Here is a 16017-nt window from a genome sequence, read left to right as displayed (position 1 = left end):
TAGGAAATACACACTAAAGTACTTCAGGGTACAGAAAAACCGTGTTGCAACTAACTTTCAAGTGGCGGTGGGAGGAAAGGAACACTGATTCACATACGCTCAGGAGGGAATGAAAAAAATCAAATGTGGCAAAATATTAACAATTGGTAAATCTGGGTGAAGGGAGATCTAGGCATTCTTTGTACTACTCTTGCAACCTTCTGTAACTTTGAAATTATTTCTAAATACGTTTTTTAAAACCACACAGGAAATAATATCTATGAATAAGCTGAAGAAAAAAATATTCCAAGTCTATATTAAGAAAATAGAACTCTGCAGGCTATAAAGAACCTCAAGAAATGGAAACATACCACTTAATTTTAAACGTTAAGATCCATTATTATGAAGATGTCCACTCTTCCTAAATAAATTTAAATATTATTTAAATCAAAATCACAATAAAGTTCATATGGAAAAGTAAATGCATAGAAATAGTTAAGTAAGTTTTGAAAAAGAAAAATGAGATTTGTCCTATTAGTAATCACAACCTCAAGGTTAAGAGTATAGGCTCTGGAGTCAGGGAGCTGATTACAGTCTTAGCCTGTAACTTGAATAAATGTAACTTCTCAAAGCCTGTAAAAATAAAGATATTAAGAATACCTAACTCAGTGCTTGTTTTGGCACGTAGCACATGTACTAAAGCTGGAATGATACAAGGAAGGTCAGTATGGCCCCTGCACAAGGATGACACGACACCCAAATTCGTGAAGTGTTCCAGGTTTATTTTTATAGAAAATCTTTTCATTAAATAAAATGGCTACATGTCAGAACACTTAAGCCAGATTTTCAAAGGAAAAAGAATACCTAACACATAAGGTTTTTGAGAGATGAGTTAGTTACAATATGCTACAGTATTTATCACTGTGACTGGCAGCAGGTAATATTTAATACACATTAGCTGCTGCTCTTTCTATTCTATCATGGTCAAGATCCTCCTCACCACACAGAACCTATGTGATACTGGCATAGGAATAAACAAGTAAATGTATGGAAAAGAGAGCCCAGAAACATGCCTTACAATAGAAGAATCTGTAAATGTTATAAATGGGAAAAGGATAGATTTAATAATTAGTGAAGACAAAATTGGATGCTCATGCCACAAGATATATAAACACAAATTCCACAAAAGCTAAATTATTTGCAATGTAAGACAAAAACCTGTACAAAGAATTTTCAAATGACCATCAACTATGAAAAGTATTCTTAAAACACAAAATCCAGAAATTATAAAAGGAAAATTATTTTTAAGATAAAAATATTAGACAATCACTTTGTGAGGGGTGTGTCTAACTATTACATTGTTTTCTATACCTGTAACTAACAAAAAAAAATATTAGATAAAACAAAGACAAGCAGAGATATGAAGACAATTAATATCCATAGTATATGAAGATTCCCTAAAAATCTTTAAGAAAAAGACAAATAACCTAATAGCAATAATGGCAAAGGTTATGAACAAGCAGTTCATCACATAGAAAAGTAGCCTTCAATGAAAAAGCAAACTGACCAGAGGGTAAGGGGGGTAGGGGGTGGGGGAATAAATGAGGCTAAACAGAATCAAACACATGGTGATGGAAGGAGAACTGACTCTAGGTGGAAAACACACAATGTGATATACAGATGATGTAATACAGAATTGTACTGAAATCTATGTAACTTTACTAACAACTGTCACCCCAAGAAAAAATTTTTTTTAAAAAAAGCAAACTGAAATAACTTTAAGGCATCTTTATTCATATATATAACAAAAATAAAACAATGTTCACTGAGATTATGGGATAAATAGGCATGCTTATATATTCCAGTTCAATCTCCTTTTTTAAAAATCTGAAAATACATAAAAAGAGTTTAGAACCTGTTAATATCCCTGCCTCTGAATATAATAAAAAAGATTTAAAAAAAAAAGTCTATCACGTTATTAGATGACTTAATTACAAAGAGGAAAATGAAAGACTTAAAAAAGTAGAAAAGGAATCACTGATCCCTACTCTTAAAAAAGAAAACTAAGCTTATGGGATTCGACTACTCACCCGCAGGAACCACACAGGTGGGTTCATTGATTCAAGAAAGCACGGCTGGACTGTTAAAAATTACCTTTATAACCCTCCAATTGTTTATAAATGATAATTGATTAATAAACTGATATTGAATTTTGTCAGGAATTAAAGGCAACTTTCAGTGTCTGCATTTATTAAAATCCATCTTCTAAGAAATCATTTAATCAGTTTTCTTTCTTCAAGAGGTCTACCTGTCCCCATGATTTCCCTGTTACTGGTGGGGCTCTGAGAATATCAGAAATGTTTTTCAGAACCTTCAGATAGAATTCTTCTAGACCCAGACGCTTAAAATCAATTAAAGCTAGATGCCCTCTTACTAGCTACTATCTAATTTCTTATTCTTTTTTTCTAGCTTTGCTAACTTAAAGAGCATCCTCTCGTACAGAAATTAGGAGATAAAAAAAGAAGACATGCTAGGTGTTCCCTGTTATCTATTATTTCAACTTTCCTAAGTTGTGGATCTGGGGCTGCCATCTTACTTCTAGATGTGACTTTATCTCTAAGAATCATCTATGTTGTCATTAGTTTCTCCTTCTAAGCATCAATCATTCTAAAAATCCTATTCATGCTCTGACAATATCCTAAGAGGTTCTTGACCCTCTCTTCTACTTTGATCTTTATTGCAAGGTCCTCCTTTTGACTTAATTTCTACTCATTTTTAATTCAAAAATAAAAACTAAGCCCCAGTTGGAATGGCTAAGGGAGTGGGGGGGAAGCAGAGGTGTGAGGTGAGATTGGGGGGCCTTAGCTCCATCATAATTTCCACACGCCACTATCCCCACCAAATTGTTTCACATGGCTATTTACTGCCTTTTCTTAATCATTAAAAGTGCTATGTAAATGCAGTTACTACAATCCCCATTCTACTCTGATGTGCTCCGCCACCAAAGTGCTTCCTAAGCTTTTCATATAATAAGTTTGGGGTATTTTTAGACTTTTTATTCCTTTAGGTGGTATACTGCCCATTAGAATCTTAAATCATAAACTCTGGTTTTCTAATGTTTCCTAAACTCTATGACAGGGGTGTCCAAACTTTTTTCAACGGTTTTCACCAAGGGCCATATACGGTAAAATACACAAACAGCCGGGCCACTCACTCGAGGTAAAGTACGTATTGCCTCACCTGGTTTATTTAAGTAAACAAAATATATTTTTGGAATTTGCTGTGGGCCAATTAACAATGGATGGCGGGCCGCAGTTTGGACACCCCTGCTCTAGGACATACAACTCCTTAAAGTCCAGAATTACCTTTCCTGTTACTTTTAATATAAACCCACAATAACATGGTGCCTATCTCCAAAGGTTCTTTCTAGAATTTACATATCACTAACTTTTTCCTATGGGTCCTAATTTAGTTCAAAATAGCAAATACTTTGTTGTTGTTGGTTTTCTGTTTTTTATTATAGTTGAGATACAATATCATACTAGTTTCAGGTACACAACACAATGCTTCCACATACATATACCTTACAAAGTGATCACCACAAGTCTAGTAACCCTTCTGCCACCGTACAGTTATTATGGTATTAGTAGCTATATTCCCTATGCTGTACATTACATCCCTGTGACTTGTTTTATAACTGGAAATTTGTACCTCTTAATCCCCTTCACCTTTTTTGCCCATCCCCTCAAACTCCTCCTCTCTGGCTAAATTACTGCCTTCTCTTAATCACCAAAAGTGCTATGTAAACCATCAGTTTGTTCAGTTGAGCCTTGTTTTGTTTTGCTTGCTCATTTGCTTTGTCCTTCAGATTCCACATGTAAGTGAAACCATATGATCGTCTTTCTCTATCTGATTTATTTCACTTGGCATAAAACCCTCTAGATCCATCGATTTTTCACAAATTGCAAAGTTTCATTCTTTTTATGCCTGAGTAATATTCCATTGTATATACATATACCACATCTTTATCCATTCACCTGTCAATAGACACCTAGGTTGCTTTCATACCTTGGCTATTGTAAATAATGCTGCAATGAACACTGCCATGCATATGTCTTTCTGAATTCGTGTTTTTTATTTCTTTGGTTAAATACCTAGAAGTGGAATTGCTGGGTCATACGCCTGTTCTATTTTGAATTTTTTGAGGAATATCCGTACTGTTTTTGATAGTGGCCGCACCAATTTATAATTGCACCAAGTGTATGAAGGTTCCCTTTATTCCACATTCTCACCAATATTTATTTTGTGTCTTTTTGCTAATAGTCATTCTGACAGGTGTGAGGTGATATCTCACTGTGGTTTTGATTTGCATTTCCCTGATGATTAATGATGTTGAACTTCTTTTTATGAGTCCATTGGCCAGTTATATCTTCTTTAGAGAAATATATACGCATGTAAAATAGCACATATCCTTATAGCTTCCTTCACTACCATGTTTCCCCAAAAATAAGACTTAACCAGAAAATAAGCCCTAGCATGATTTTTCAGGATGACATCCCCTGAACATAAGCCCTAATGCGTCTTTTGGAGTAAAACTTAACATAAGACCCGGTCTTATTTTCAGGGAAACACGGCACCTAAAACATGAAATTAAATTTTTCCAGATTCTCTGCTTATATTTAAAAAAAAAAAACACACTTCCAAAAGGGGTTGCAATTTTTTACATTTTCCATCATAACTAGTTTACTTATGTACTAGTATTCTTGCCTTAAATTAAGAAGATACCATCTATGTCCACACCTTTCAAATAAATATTCTAAACATGTTTATACAACCAAATAGTGTATTTCTATATAGATGTCTAACTTGTTTAACTATTGGTTTACTTCCTTTTCCCTTATGTGGCAGAAACAGCTGCTACCTTCCCACAAAAATTCATCTTCCCCTCTTATGGTTGTCACTGGTAGGTAGCTGCCCTGCCAAGGACTACTTTTTCCGGCTCTACTTACAACCAGACATATGCATGTGACTTGCTTACATCAATGTAATGTAAGGACTATTAACATGTGTCAGAGTTTTTAAGAAGCATGGTTGCTGGATATATTTAGAAAATAAGATATAAAGGAAAGGAACCCACTTACTGTAAGTACATATTTTTGTTACTGCTCTTTAACATTTACAAGTCACTGCCAAGTCAAACCTCAGTATCTCCACCAGATTGAAGTAGAAAGTTTATTTGAATTCACTCTGAGTGTTAATGCCACTAGTTCGGCAATAGGCCCGCCGCTCCAAGAAGCCTTGAGGAACAAGCATCAGCAGCTAATGCATGAGTTTTTAGTGAGGAGCTAGCTATTTGCTGCCATTCCTTTCTCCTATGCCCATGGTAGGCAAAAACTGCCAGCAGACAGACTGGTGCACTTTCCTATACTTAAAAATATTTAATAATTGTCTACTATGTGCTATTGTTCTAGATGCTTGGAATAACTTCTGTAACCAAAACAAAGATCCTTACTCTCATGGAACTTACATTCTAGTGGCAGCCACTCCTATCATTTAGACTTGGCACAAGAGCTTAACACCTATCTGCCAACCCTTATGCAGACTTAATACACATGGGCAATGATGGAACTGTTGGAGTGATGTGTGAAGGAGTTATACTGTAGATATTGCATAGGAAATAATAATGCTACAACATCAAGTTAGTGTTCCCACCAGAAAATAATGCTCCAGCTTATTAGAAAGGACAAAGGGTGCACTCTTACATACAACTGAAAAAATAAAAGGAAGCCAAAGAAAAAAAGGCTTCTAAGGTGGTGAAGGAAATCATTGTCAATGGAATGTGACATAGTGGCAAGAGCAGCAAACAAAATTTCCATTTGGAGCTTTAGATGAGACTCTTCATCCTGAGAGAGAAAAATTCACGTAACAATAAGATTTATAGGAACAAGCCAGTATGGAAGAATACCACTGTTTCCTCGAGAAGGAAGTGAAGTTTTGAATGGTTGATGAAGCTGTACCAAGGGGTACGAAATTCCATCCTACTGACAGGTAAAATTAGTAAGTGTGCTCTCTTTCTTCAGCATTTGTCTAAAATGTAATGGAGAGTCATTTAGACAATGCAGACCTTCCCTCTATTTCTACTAACTCATCTAGGAACAAATGATATAATTAGTAGATATGAAGACAATATTGTACAGAAGTTTGAGCCAGCCTTTGAGTCAGAAGACTAGATGTGTGCGTGGGGGGGGGGGAGGAGGGGGAGAGAGGGAGAGAGGGAGAGAGAGGGAGAGAGAGAGAGAGAGAGAAAGAGGCAGGAAGTGAGGGAGGAGGAGGGAGAGAGAGGGGTTGACTACATAAATACAGACTACGTATGTACTTTACAAACCCAAACTTACAAAAGGCCAGCATTTACTATAGTTTAGTGTAATAACCCATCTTTTGCATGCTTTCTTGTTCTTTTGATGAATTAAATTTAGACAGGAAACAAGAAACCTGATTGGAAAAACACCCGAACACTGTCTCTGTTAACCTGGGGCTAACATCTTACTTTATAAAGAGATAAGGAATGTTTTGAAATTAGTATATCAATTTTCCATTACAAACCCAAACCTACAAAAGGAAAGCATTTGACACAGTTTAGTTAGTGTAATAACCTTCTTCAGCTCATATAATATCTGACCTTGACATCTATTAAGAAATATGCACCAGAAAGCTACTTCTACAAAAAAAAAAAGTGTAAGTGACTGAAAATTTCTAGCCCCAATACAGATGTACAATTTAAGGGGGAGAAAAAAAAGACAAGAAATCCTCTTTCCATCAATACTTCTTATTCCTAAAGAAGTTGCCTTACAGGGAGCAGGTATGCTGTCAGTTAGCCTCAAATTCAAATTCAGTTCTACCCAAATCACTAGTCATGTGACCTAGCAAATTATATATACTTTCTAATCCTGTTTCTTCGTGTATAATAAATACCTATCTCATCCACGGTTTTTCTGTATATTTTGGAAAGGCATTTCAAAGATTTAAGTTAACTTGATAATGCATATAAATGTGTGGCATAACACTTGTCAGAGAACAGGCTTTCTTCCTTCCTTACCCAATGCCTAAAAGGAGTAAATTAGTGGGAAACAGAAAAAAGGACACAAAAGGGAAAATTACAAATTCCATATTACATCCACTCCTCATTTTCCCAAGCCCTTTTCTACTTTCCTCATTTTTGTTTCTCACTCCCAATCTTTTGAAGCTTTCCCACTCCTCACACTGTTCTATAGGGTTAGGGTGCGAGGCAGGCTTCAGAGTGGGAAAACCTAGGGAGGCTTCTGTGCTTAAAATTCAGCTTAACAGCAACGCCTCGCTGGATGAGTCCTAGCATCTGAATATGAACTCACAACAGAGTGAGTTTTAAGTAGTGAGGAGCTGGGAAGGTGGGGAGAGAGGGTGATTAGCAAGACTATGGGTTCATTCACTATAATCGCAGCATCTAGTAAGCTGAATATTTTATCTGTTCAAGAACTCAGCAGATTTAAAAAAGCAAACAAAACCTGAAAATCAATTAGAATACATTTACATTGAAATACTTTTAAACCTGTTAGATTTTTACACATAAACTCTAATGGGCTGCCTATAAATATAACCAAAAAGGCTAACCTTACAGGAAAGACTTTTTCTGGAAAAAGATTTTGATTTTCAAACAAATGATTGGCAAACTTTGGGAACACAATCTACTTACAATTTTTGTTTATTTGTTTTTATCAAATCTATTTTGCAAACCTTATAAAGCAAACTATTTTCCAATTCCCATGCTTATTCTATTCTAAATATTAACTACATATGTTAAAGGAAAATACCCAGAACAATTCCTCTGCACTTTTGTAAATTAAAAAAGTGAAATGTTTTCATGTTAGTGGCTATTTTCCTGATACAATGTGGCAAAGGTGTCATCCAAATAGTCATGATTACTGTTAACCAACATCACAACTATCTGCTTCAATGAATACATTCTTATTTTTCTAATTTTTACCGCGAAATAAATCTGATTTTTTTTTTAAAGCCTTGCTTTCAAATTTGCCTTCTTATAGTAAAACTTCTATGTAGGTGTTGTGGAGCCTGTGTATATCAGTCACAAATACCTGTAATGAACTAACGTCTAGAAAAACATCAAATGAATTGAATCAGTTTACTTGAGGCTAAATCTATCTGGTACAAAGGGATTTATTAAATTTTCACAGGCATCACAAACTAAAATCATCAAAAACCAGAGAAGTATTGTAATGTATTATCACACTAAAAAGATCTACCAATCTACAAAATTTATAACAGCCTCATAATCATAGCCAGTTCCACCCAATGTGCATTCCTAAAAGGGAGCAGTCATGCTGCAATCATTTTCATAATATCAAAACTAGCATAGTATTTTTCACACCACATGTCCACTTAATGAATGGAATAACACTGCATTTGCTTGAGAAAATTCAATGCCAAGTTTATGGGTCACTTTTTCACTGTAGCTTTTACTTATCTGATATCTATTTTATTTCAAATTCCAGATTCTGAAATATTTTCTTAAATTTTTATCAGTATAAAAACTTCAACTGGGGCGACCGGTTGACTCAGTGGTTGGAGCACAGTGCTCATAACACCAACGTCACCGGTTCGATTCCCACATGGGCCAGTGAGCTGCGCCCTCTACAACTAGATTGAAAACAACTTGACATGGAGCTAATGGTTCCTGGAAAAACACACTGTTCCCCAATATTCCCCAACAAAAATTAAAAACAAACAAAAAAAACCCTTCAACTATAGTAGAACCACACATTTATTTATATAAGGATAAAAGAGTATTAGAAACCAATTGGCCTAACTACCTCTTGTTTCAAACGGTGAAACTGAGGCCTAGGGATTTTACTGAATTGACTAAGGCCACATAGTTCTTCTGTGTCAGAAGTGAAATTAAAATATAGATGGTCTTCTACCATTTAGTCTTTTCCTTATTACACCACATTGCCTTCTCTGCTTCTTTTCAAATGCCTGTTATTATTTTAAAAGTAGCCTTATCTGTAAAATACTAATTGCATCAGACTAAAAGTTAGAAATCAATAAACTTGCTATGGAACAATTATAAGTATCAATACGCAGCAAAAGCCACCAACTTTCTCCACCCCACCTCAATTTCTACTTAATGCTAAAAAACTGAAAATTATGTTTAAAAATTAAGTAAGTGACTAGCCTCTGTAATTAATTTTAGGAAACCTAGAGTTTACATATTGCTAGGAACAGAGGCTGAATGAAACCAGACAATCTTTAAGTTTCAGCGGCCAGGCCTTTCCTCAGTACTTCCTGTCTCCAACCCCCACCCCCAATAACCAGCAGACATATCCTATGAACTATGCATTCTTTTACACACATTACGTCAAGAAAATCAGGACTTCTTTTTCTTTGGAATATATGAACATGAGTCATAATTATAATACTGTCAGTAGTAACATGAGAGGATACCAAATGTATTTTAGAATATAGAAAGCATGGGCTTTCTATATTCACTAAAATAGTAAAAACGTTAAAAAAAATAAACTATTAAAGACTAGTGTAACCTCAACTACAGAGAGTTTCCTGTTCACGTTAGAAATATCAAAATTACCTTCAAATTCACAGTTGCAGGTGTTTAAACAGTTTTATAAAATCATTTTCTAGAACAAAACTTTGAGAGTAAAACAAAAAGTCTAAAAAATTTGTTTTAACATTAGCTTATGAAAAAGCACTAAGCTAGTTTTAGAAAATTTTGGTAGAGGTGTTGTGTTTGGAAGAAGTCTGTTATCCATAAAATCATATATATGCAGAGCCATGTGCTTATATACAATTCAAAAGTTATGAGGCATTTATTCTACTAGGGACTGTTCGCAAAGATTCATGTAAAAGAGTTCCTTGCCACTGTGAACACTAGATCAAGTATATCATAGTCATTGAAAGACATAATTATAATGCAAGGAGAAATGTGCTCTTAATTAGAGTTCTGTGGGAGCAGAAAGAGGGAGTCAATACACCAATGTCTTGCTAAGTATGTGCTATAATGACTGTGTACCCGTTAATGTTCAAGAGTACAGTCTTCCATACGTCTCCCTTCCTTCTCATCATACAAGTTTGAGTGCTCCTTCTCCCAATATGCTCTATACCCCATCCACAATTAGGCAAACCCTGAACCACCAAGTTTCAAAGCCAGGATTAGTAAAAGGAATTGTCTCTGTAGATTTTCCAACAGTAGTGGTAAAAGAGAGGACAAGATGCTGTGCTCTTTGCTCGGCATGTTTATAAACAGCAACATTTCAGCAGCAGCAAAAATTGCTTGTGGCATCTTCCAGTCTGGGGCTTGCCATATTTAGATGATACTGTATCTATGTTTATTGATGTACATCTTTTCTCACACCCCAGGAATAAAGGAAGAACAGGAAAAAGAATCTAGCGTTCTTACTTGCAAAATTCAGACAGCCACAGAGGACGTGCCATATGCAGCAGTTCTAGAAATGATCCCTCTTGAAGGTCTCCCATTTCCTGAGATAAAGTAGGGATTCCAAACAACTTGCTTGCTTATAAGCTCTCCTGCCACCCCCAAACAACAGTAAGAGCAGCAGCATTTCTAAAAGACATAGCTTAAAGCAGCATGGAGTAGATGCTATATGCTTCAGGGAACCTGCAGTAACATACTCGTACGAGATACACTCAAACAAGGAAAACCAGAGGGCATTGCTATCCAGGGCACAGAGGCTTATGACTCAGTCCCAAAGTACCTCATTGGTGCCTTATCTTGTACTCTGTTTCCTGGAGTGAGATTCAAGGTCCGAAAGCGTAACACCAGGTAAAGCCAATCCAAACTGGGCTATGTTGCTATCAAACCTGCTAATTCCAAGACAACAGTAGTGCTGCTGCAGCCAAGGATTCCTCGGCATACAGACATGTTAAAATGATACTGGCAGCAGGGCCGGCTCTTCCCTCTCACCCTCTGCTGTTACTATAGCTCCTTTTGCTAAATCTGCCTCTGAGTTTAGACAGGAGCTGGATGGTTCATAATCACCCAGCAGCTGCAGCTGAGCAATACTCAGCCTAATTGTGGCACTGGAGCAGCTGAGAGGAGAAAAGCGATGATACATACCCTGCCACAGCCACACACAAACTGCCGTACACACTACCAATAAGATACCAAGATACTTTAATAGGAACAGATTATTTCCTTTAAAGAAAGGCAGTTTTACTTCACTAGAGGAACTTGTCTTTGTATTACAGACCTGTTTGAATCTGAACTGAAGGTGACCTAAGCCATGTTGGGTTCTGAACAATGGAAGATCTTAACTAAAACTTCCTGTAAATATTCACATTATAAAGCCAGTACCACAAACATCACCTTTATAACATGATTGAAAGTTCCTGTGATATAAGAATTTAGCAAAGATGTGATCTCTTCAACTCTACATTACAAAAATGCAAAGCAACTAAAACAGCAAGCCATTACATAAAGCAAGTTAAGTAGCATAATGCAATGATTCTCAGCATTTTCTAAACTCCTATGCCATATTGTCATTTGCTCTTTTTTGAAACAAAACACTCTCATTTTACGACACATCTTCATAAAACTTAAGTAAACAAAAACTTATTTTATGCGGAGAATTTCATTACCTCCTTAATAATATCAAAAGTAAGGCTGAAATTACTGATCTAAAGAATTACTGGTCCAGAAAATTGAAAATGGATAAAAGTCAAGACTTACTACTCTGGTGACATAGTTAATTTTGAGTTTTAACTGTCATGTTACATAATTTTCTCAAAAAAATAGGGTATATTTTATACTTGATGACAGAACAGTATCCATTACTTTAATAAACCTTTTGATTACCTTTTTGTCACTTACCATATAGAAGCTAAAGAGGAATTAAAGTTAGTAAAACCTGCTGTCTTCCCTCAAAATATTAACATTAACAATGTTATTTATATGTCAAAATAGTTACATACACTAGCTGTTATATGATAATTATGATATAGTAAGACTAATCCTGTTTGCAAAGGACAGCCCAGGCAGTGTTCTAAAGTCAGTCACCAAATATTAAGTTCTTTATCCAAGCACCTTACATAGTACATTAAACACAAGCTTCTTTAAAAAAGAAAAAAAAAGTTTTATGTAAACTAAAACACAGATACACAAAAGCACACAGAACAAATGTATGGCTTAATGATTTATACTAAGGCCAACACCCTTGCAACCACCATCAGGTTAAAAGAACTTTGCCACCACTTCAGAAGCCAGATAGATCCCTATCACAACTTCCTCCCTCCTCCCATCTCTTTATTTTTATAGAAAGCACTTCCTTGCAGGTTTGGTTTTTTTTAAATATAGTTTTATCACCCAAGTCCCTACACACCAGAACTTAGTATTGCTCTTTTAAATGTTTTGATATTAGGCTTTTTAGTATAATGCTAATAGGAACTAATAAATGATGCCTATACTGAACACTAGATTGAGATTAAATATATTTATAAAGAAAAATCACATTAATAAACTATTTACTGTCTAAAAAGGTGCAAAGCTGAACTTTGTATAAAGAAATCTTACACCATGGGTTGGTAATATTTCACTTATAGTGAGTCACTGTTACTCTTTTAAAATATTTTTTCCTTAAACATTACATACCTTGAAGATTTGCAAGGACACTGATTTTGCAGCTTGAGAATTTCCTGAATTAAAAAACTACTCAAACCATGTATTAATAATATACTTCAGCCATAAGACAAATTCCATCTATCCCAGGAAGATTAAGTCAAAGCCGTAATTTCACTTTCGGTTGAACAAAAAGGAGTCAAGTTTGTGGTTTATGAAGTCAGCAAAAACATACTGTAAAATTAAAGCTATTATAACATTATGGTGGTTATAGCAGAGACATATTTTAAGAGCCCTTTTATCTTTTATTCTGGAAACATGGATATGAACTGTTTTGTGTTCAGATTCAGATCAAAGGCAACTTTTTTTTTTCTTTCAAATTTAGGACCCTATGAATTGTCAACCAGTATTCAAAATCTCCACTGAGGTTTAGCTAAGGTCCAAAAATTAAAATATAATTAAACTTCCTTTTCTAAATGTCAAACGATGGCATGGGTCCTATATATTAGTAAAACAAATGTATGGCTTAATGAAATACAAATTTTTTATAGATACGAAAATCATATATATGAAATGTATGAAAATCATATTTGAGGTATACAAGATCCTTGGCCTCTAAGACAAGACACTCCTTCATTACCTGTCCATTCAAAATGTTTCCTGTCCACTGTGTGCCAAACACTGCACTAGTTAAAACATTAGATTTACCACATACTTGGCCTTAAATGCAGTCACATGTACACGTTTAGTAATATTTTCCTCAATGTGTAACTTAACTTCAGCAATTTAACAAGATGGTTTAAATATACTGAGAACTACCAAGCTACCTTTGACACTGTAATCCTACAATTATAATACACGAATATACTACAATCATATGCAGCACATGTGAAATCATCAATGTGAAAACACACACCAATGTAACATACATACATAACTGGCGTGAACATAAAGTTGTGATTCCACTAGAGACTTCTCATTTCTCTACCTTAATAATTTATAAATTGTTAGAGTGTTATTCCATGCCTTTTTCAATTAATTACGCAGAAAATAATTCAACCAAATCCGAACCAATCCCACTCACTACAATACAAAATCAAAGTAGTTCCTACATCGGACTTGATTTTCGAAGAGCTTCTTAAAACAACGCTGTCCCATAAAGCAAAGCTGGAAGCAATTATCAAGTATAAAAACACATTTTAAAACAAAATTTTCTGTAATACAAGTGGACAGAGAACCGAACCCATTGGGAGGCAGTGGCATAATACTGTAAAAGTGGATGGTGAATGCATATTTCCCAACCCCCAACACAAAACAAAGGAAAACTTGAACATGTTGTGGTTTTCAATCAAACCAAGTGAAGCGTGAGGCTCACCCACTCGTCCCACACACACACCCCGGTCGCTCTCCCCGCACAGCAGACAACCGCCGCAAGTCAACACACTGACCCCCAATCTATGGGACAGAAAGGGAACGCTGCCCTCGCCTTTTACTTCGGGGAACGAGCCAAAATAAACCTCGTCCCCGCCTCGCCAGGTGGCCCACAAGACCTTACGGGGGCGGGTGGGGTGGGGGGGTGTCCCAACGATCCTAGTACCTTAAGTCGGACTTGGGCGGGACCGGGAAGGACTCGACGGGGCGGAGACCGAGTCAGGGGGCGAGCAGGTAGCGCCGGGAAGAAGACACGCCCGCCCGACAAGCCGGGCCGGGGGATGGGAGAACTTTTTCCCCAACTTCCCGACTCGGAGCCGGCGGGGGCGGGGAGCGGCGGCGCCTCCAGGGGCGGGCGGGCGCCTGGGCCTAGCGCTGCCCCGCCGGGGTCGGCCGCCTCCGCTCGCGGTGTGCCGCGGGGTCCGTACCTGCCCTCGAGTCGCGCTCACATGGGTCGCTGCTGCTGCGGCTCGGGGTGGTGGGGGGCGGAGGCGAGGCCCTCAGGGCCCTCTCCCTCCTTCCACCTCCTCGTCCCGGGAGCCCCGCGCCAGCGACGACTGTACAGCCGGCCCCTAACTCGTTACTTCAGGAGGAGGGAATTCCCGGGCTCCCCCACCCCTCGGCCTCACTCCGCACCTCCCCACCGCTTCGCGCCCGCCCTCACTCGTGGCTCCGCCCCTCCACGCGGGGGCGGGGGCGGGGGCGGGGGCTGCGGCTACCTGCGCGCGCTGCCAGCCGGCTCACCGGAACCAGCGCCGCGCCCACCCGGGCTCGAGAGCCCCCAGCCTTCCTGCGCCGGCGCGCGCCGCCCGGGGCTGCGGACCACCCCTGTCGCGGTCCCCCTAGGTGGCAAGTTCGAGGCACTTATCCCGACCCAACATGGCGGCGGGGTCCGGGGCGGATTCCCGAGGCGGCGTAGGCTGAGGGGGCGTGAAGAGAAGGCTCTACTGCACGCGGAGAGCCGGCCCACAGCGCCCCTCCTCACCCTGCGGACCCTGCAGCCGCCGACCCGGCTGCGGCAGGAGATGAAGCTGGGGGCGCAGATTCCGCCCCCTACGCCTTTATCCTTTCCTTTCCACCGTCTCTCTGTAGTGCGGAGGGCTTTGTGGCTTTGTTTGTTTTTGTGGGGGAGGACAGGGTTGAGTTATTTTGGTTGGCTGTTTGCTTCTCAGTACTATGCTTCCGCACCCATTGTCGTTGATAGTAAAACCTCAGCCCAGCTGCATGAGCCAGGGGTGCGTTACTAACACCCTCATCACAAGCCTGATAGCCGTCCAAAAACGCTCGCGTCTGGCCTCCTTCCGAGTCTGTCCCAGCCCAGGAGCTTCCTGTTGACTGTAGGTCGAACCAGCCTTGTCTGTAGAGAGAAGCCGAGTTTTGTTGGCGACTCTCCCAATGATGGTGGCTTTGGCTTATCTTGGGACAGAGTATTTTTACACGACCCTGGCAACATCCCAGGGAGGGACCTGAGACAAGTATTATTCTATTTGACAGCTATGGAAACTGAGGCTGCGACCCTGAAAGTGGCGCAGCCACAACTAGAATCCTGCTGATCTGAACCCAAGCACCGTTCCTATTTGCCTTGTAGCCAGTCGCTGCAGAAGAGAGCAGGTCCAGAGGGGACTGGGATAAAGATGAGTGTTAGTCAAACGGGCTGAATATTGAGGCTTTTCTGCTGAAATCACTTCTGCCCTGTCACACTCTTAGATTAACTTCCTCTGTATTTCCTCTTTGGTGTGGCTATCAACTATTAGTGTGGGACTGTTGGTTTTCTTTGTGGTTTTTAGCGAAATTCAATCATCTTCCACAGATATGAAATAGTACAATCGTGTCAGTATTCTGGTATTCTAGGAACTCAGGAAATGCATATAAGGGTTTAAACAATGTTTTTCTTCAGCTCACCAAATGAACGGAAGGTTGGCATAGGCATTCACGTTAACAGAAAGGTACCCGTGACAGGGAACAGT

The 16017-nt window shown here is 38.5% G+C and overlaps 1 protein-coding gene and 1 pseudogene across 4 annotated transcripts in view; one reads left to right on the top strand and one right to left on the bottom strand.

Moving 5' to 3' along the window:
- YES1 (YES proto-oncogene 1, Src family tyrosine kinase) overlaps positions 1 to 14949 on the bottom strand; it is a 72966-nt gene extending 58017 nt beyond the window's left edge. The window contains exon 1 of one of the 4 annotated variants that reach the window (XM_019741267.3): positions 14770 to 14949. The gene's annotated coding sequence lies outside the window, so the exon portion shown is untranslated. Of the gene's footprint in view, positions 1 to 14216; positions 14701 to 14769 lie in introns of those variants that run through there. The other 3 variants (XM_019741265.3, XM_019741264.3, XM_074340256.2) reach the window with 3 other exon arrangements.
- On the top strand, positions 648 to 763 carry LOC141567069 (U6 spliceosomal RNA; annotated as a pseudogene).
- Positions 14950 to 16017: the final 1068 nt, after the last annotated feature.

The sequence above is a fragment of the Rhinolophus sinicus genome, chromosome 4 (assembly GCF_057876585.1).
Source record: "Rhinolophus sinicus isolate RSI-liver-muscle chromosome 4, RSI-T2T, whole genome shotgun sequence".
In the NCBI taxonomy this organism is placed as follows: Eukaryota; Metazoa; Chordata; class Mammalia; order Chiroptera; family Rhinolophidae; genus Rhinolophus; species Rhinolophus sinicus.
The sequence above is the reverse complement of the archived record's forward strand: the minus strand, read 5'-3'. Positions and strand labels throughout refer to the sequence as shown.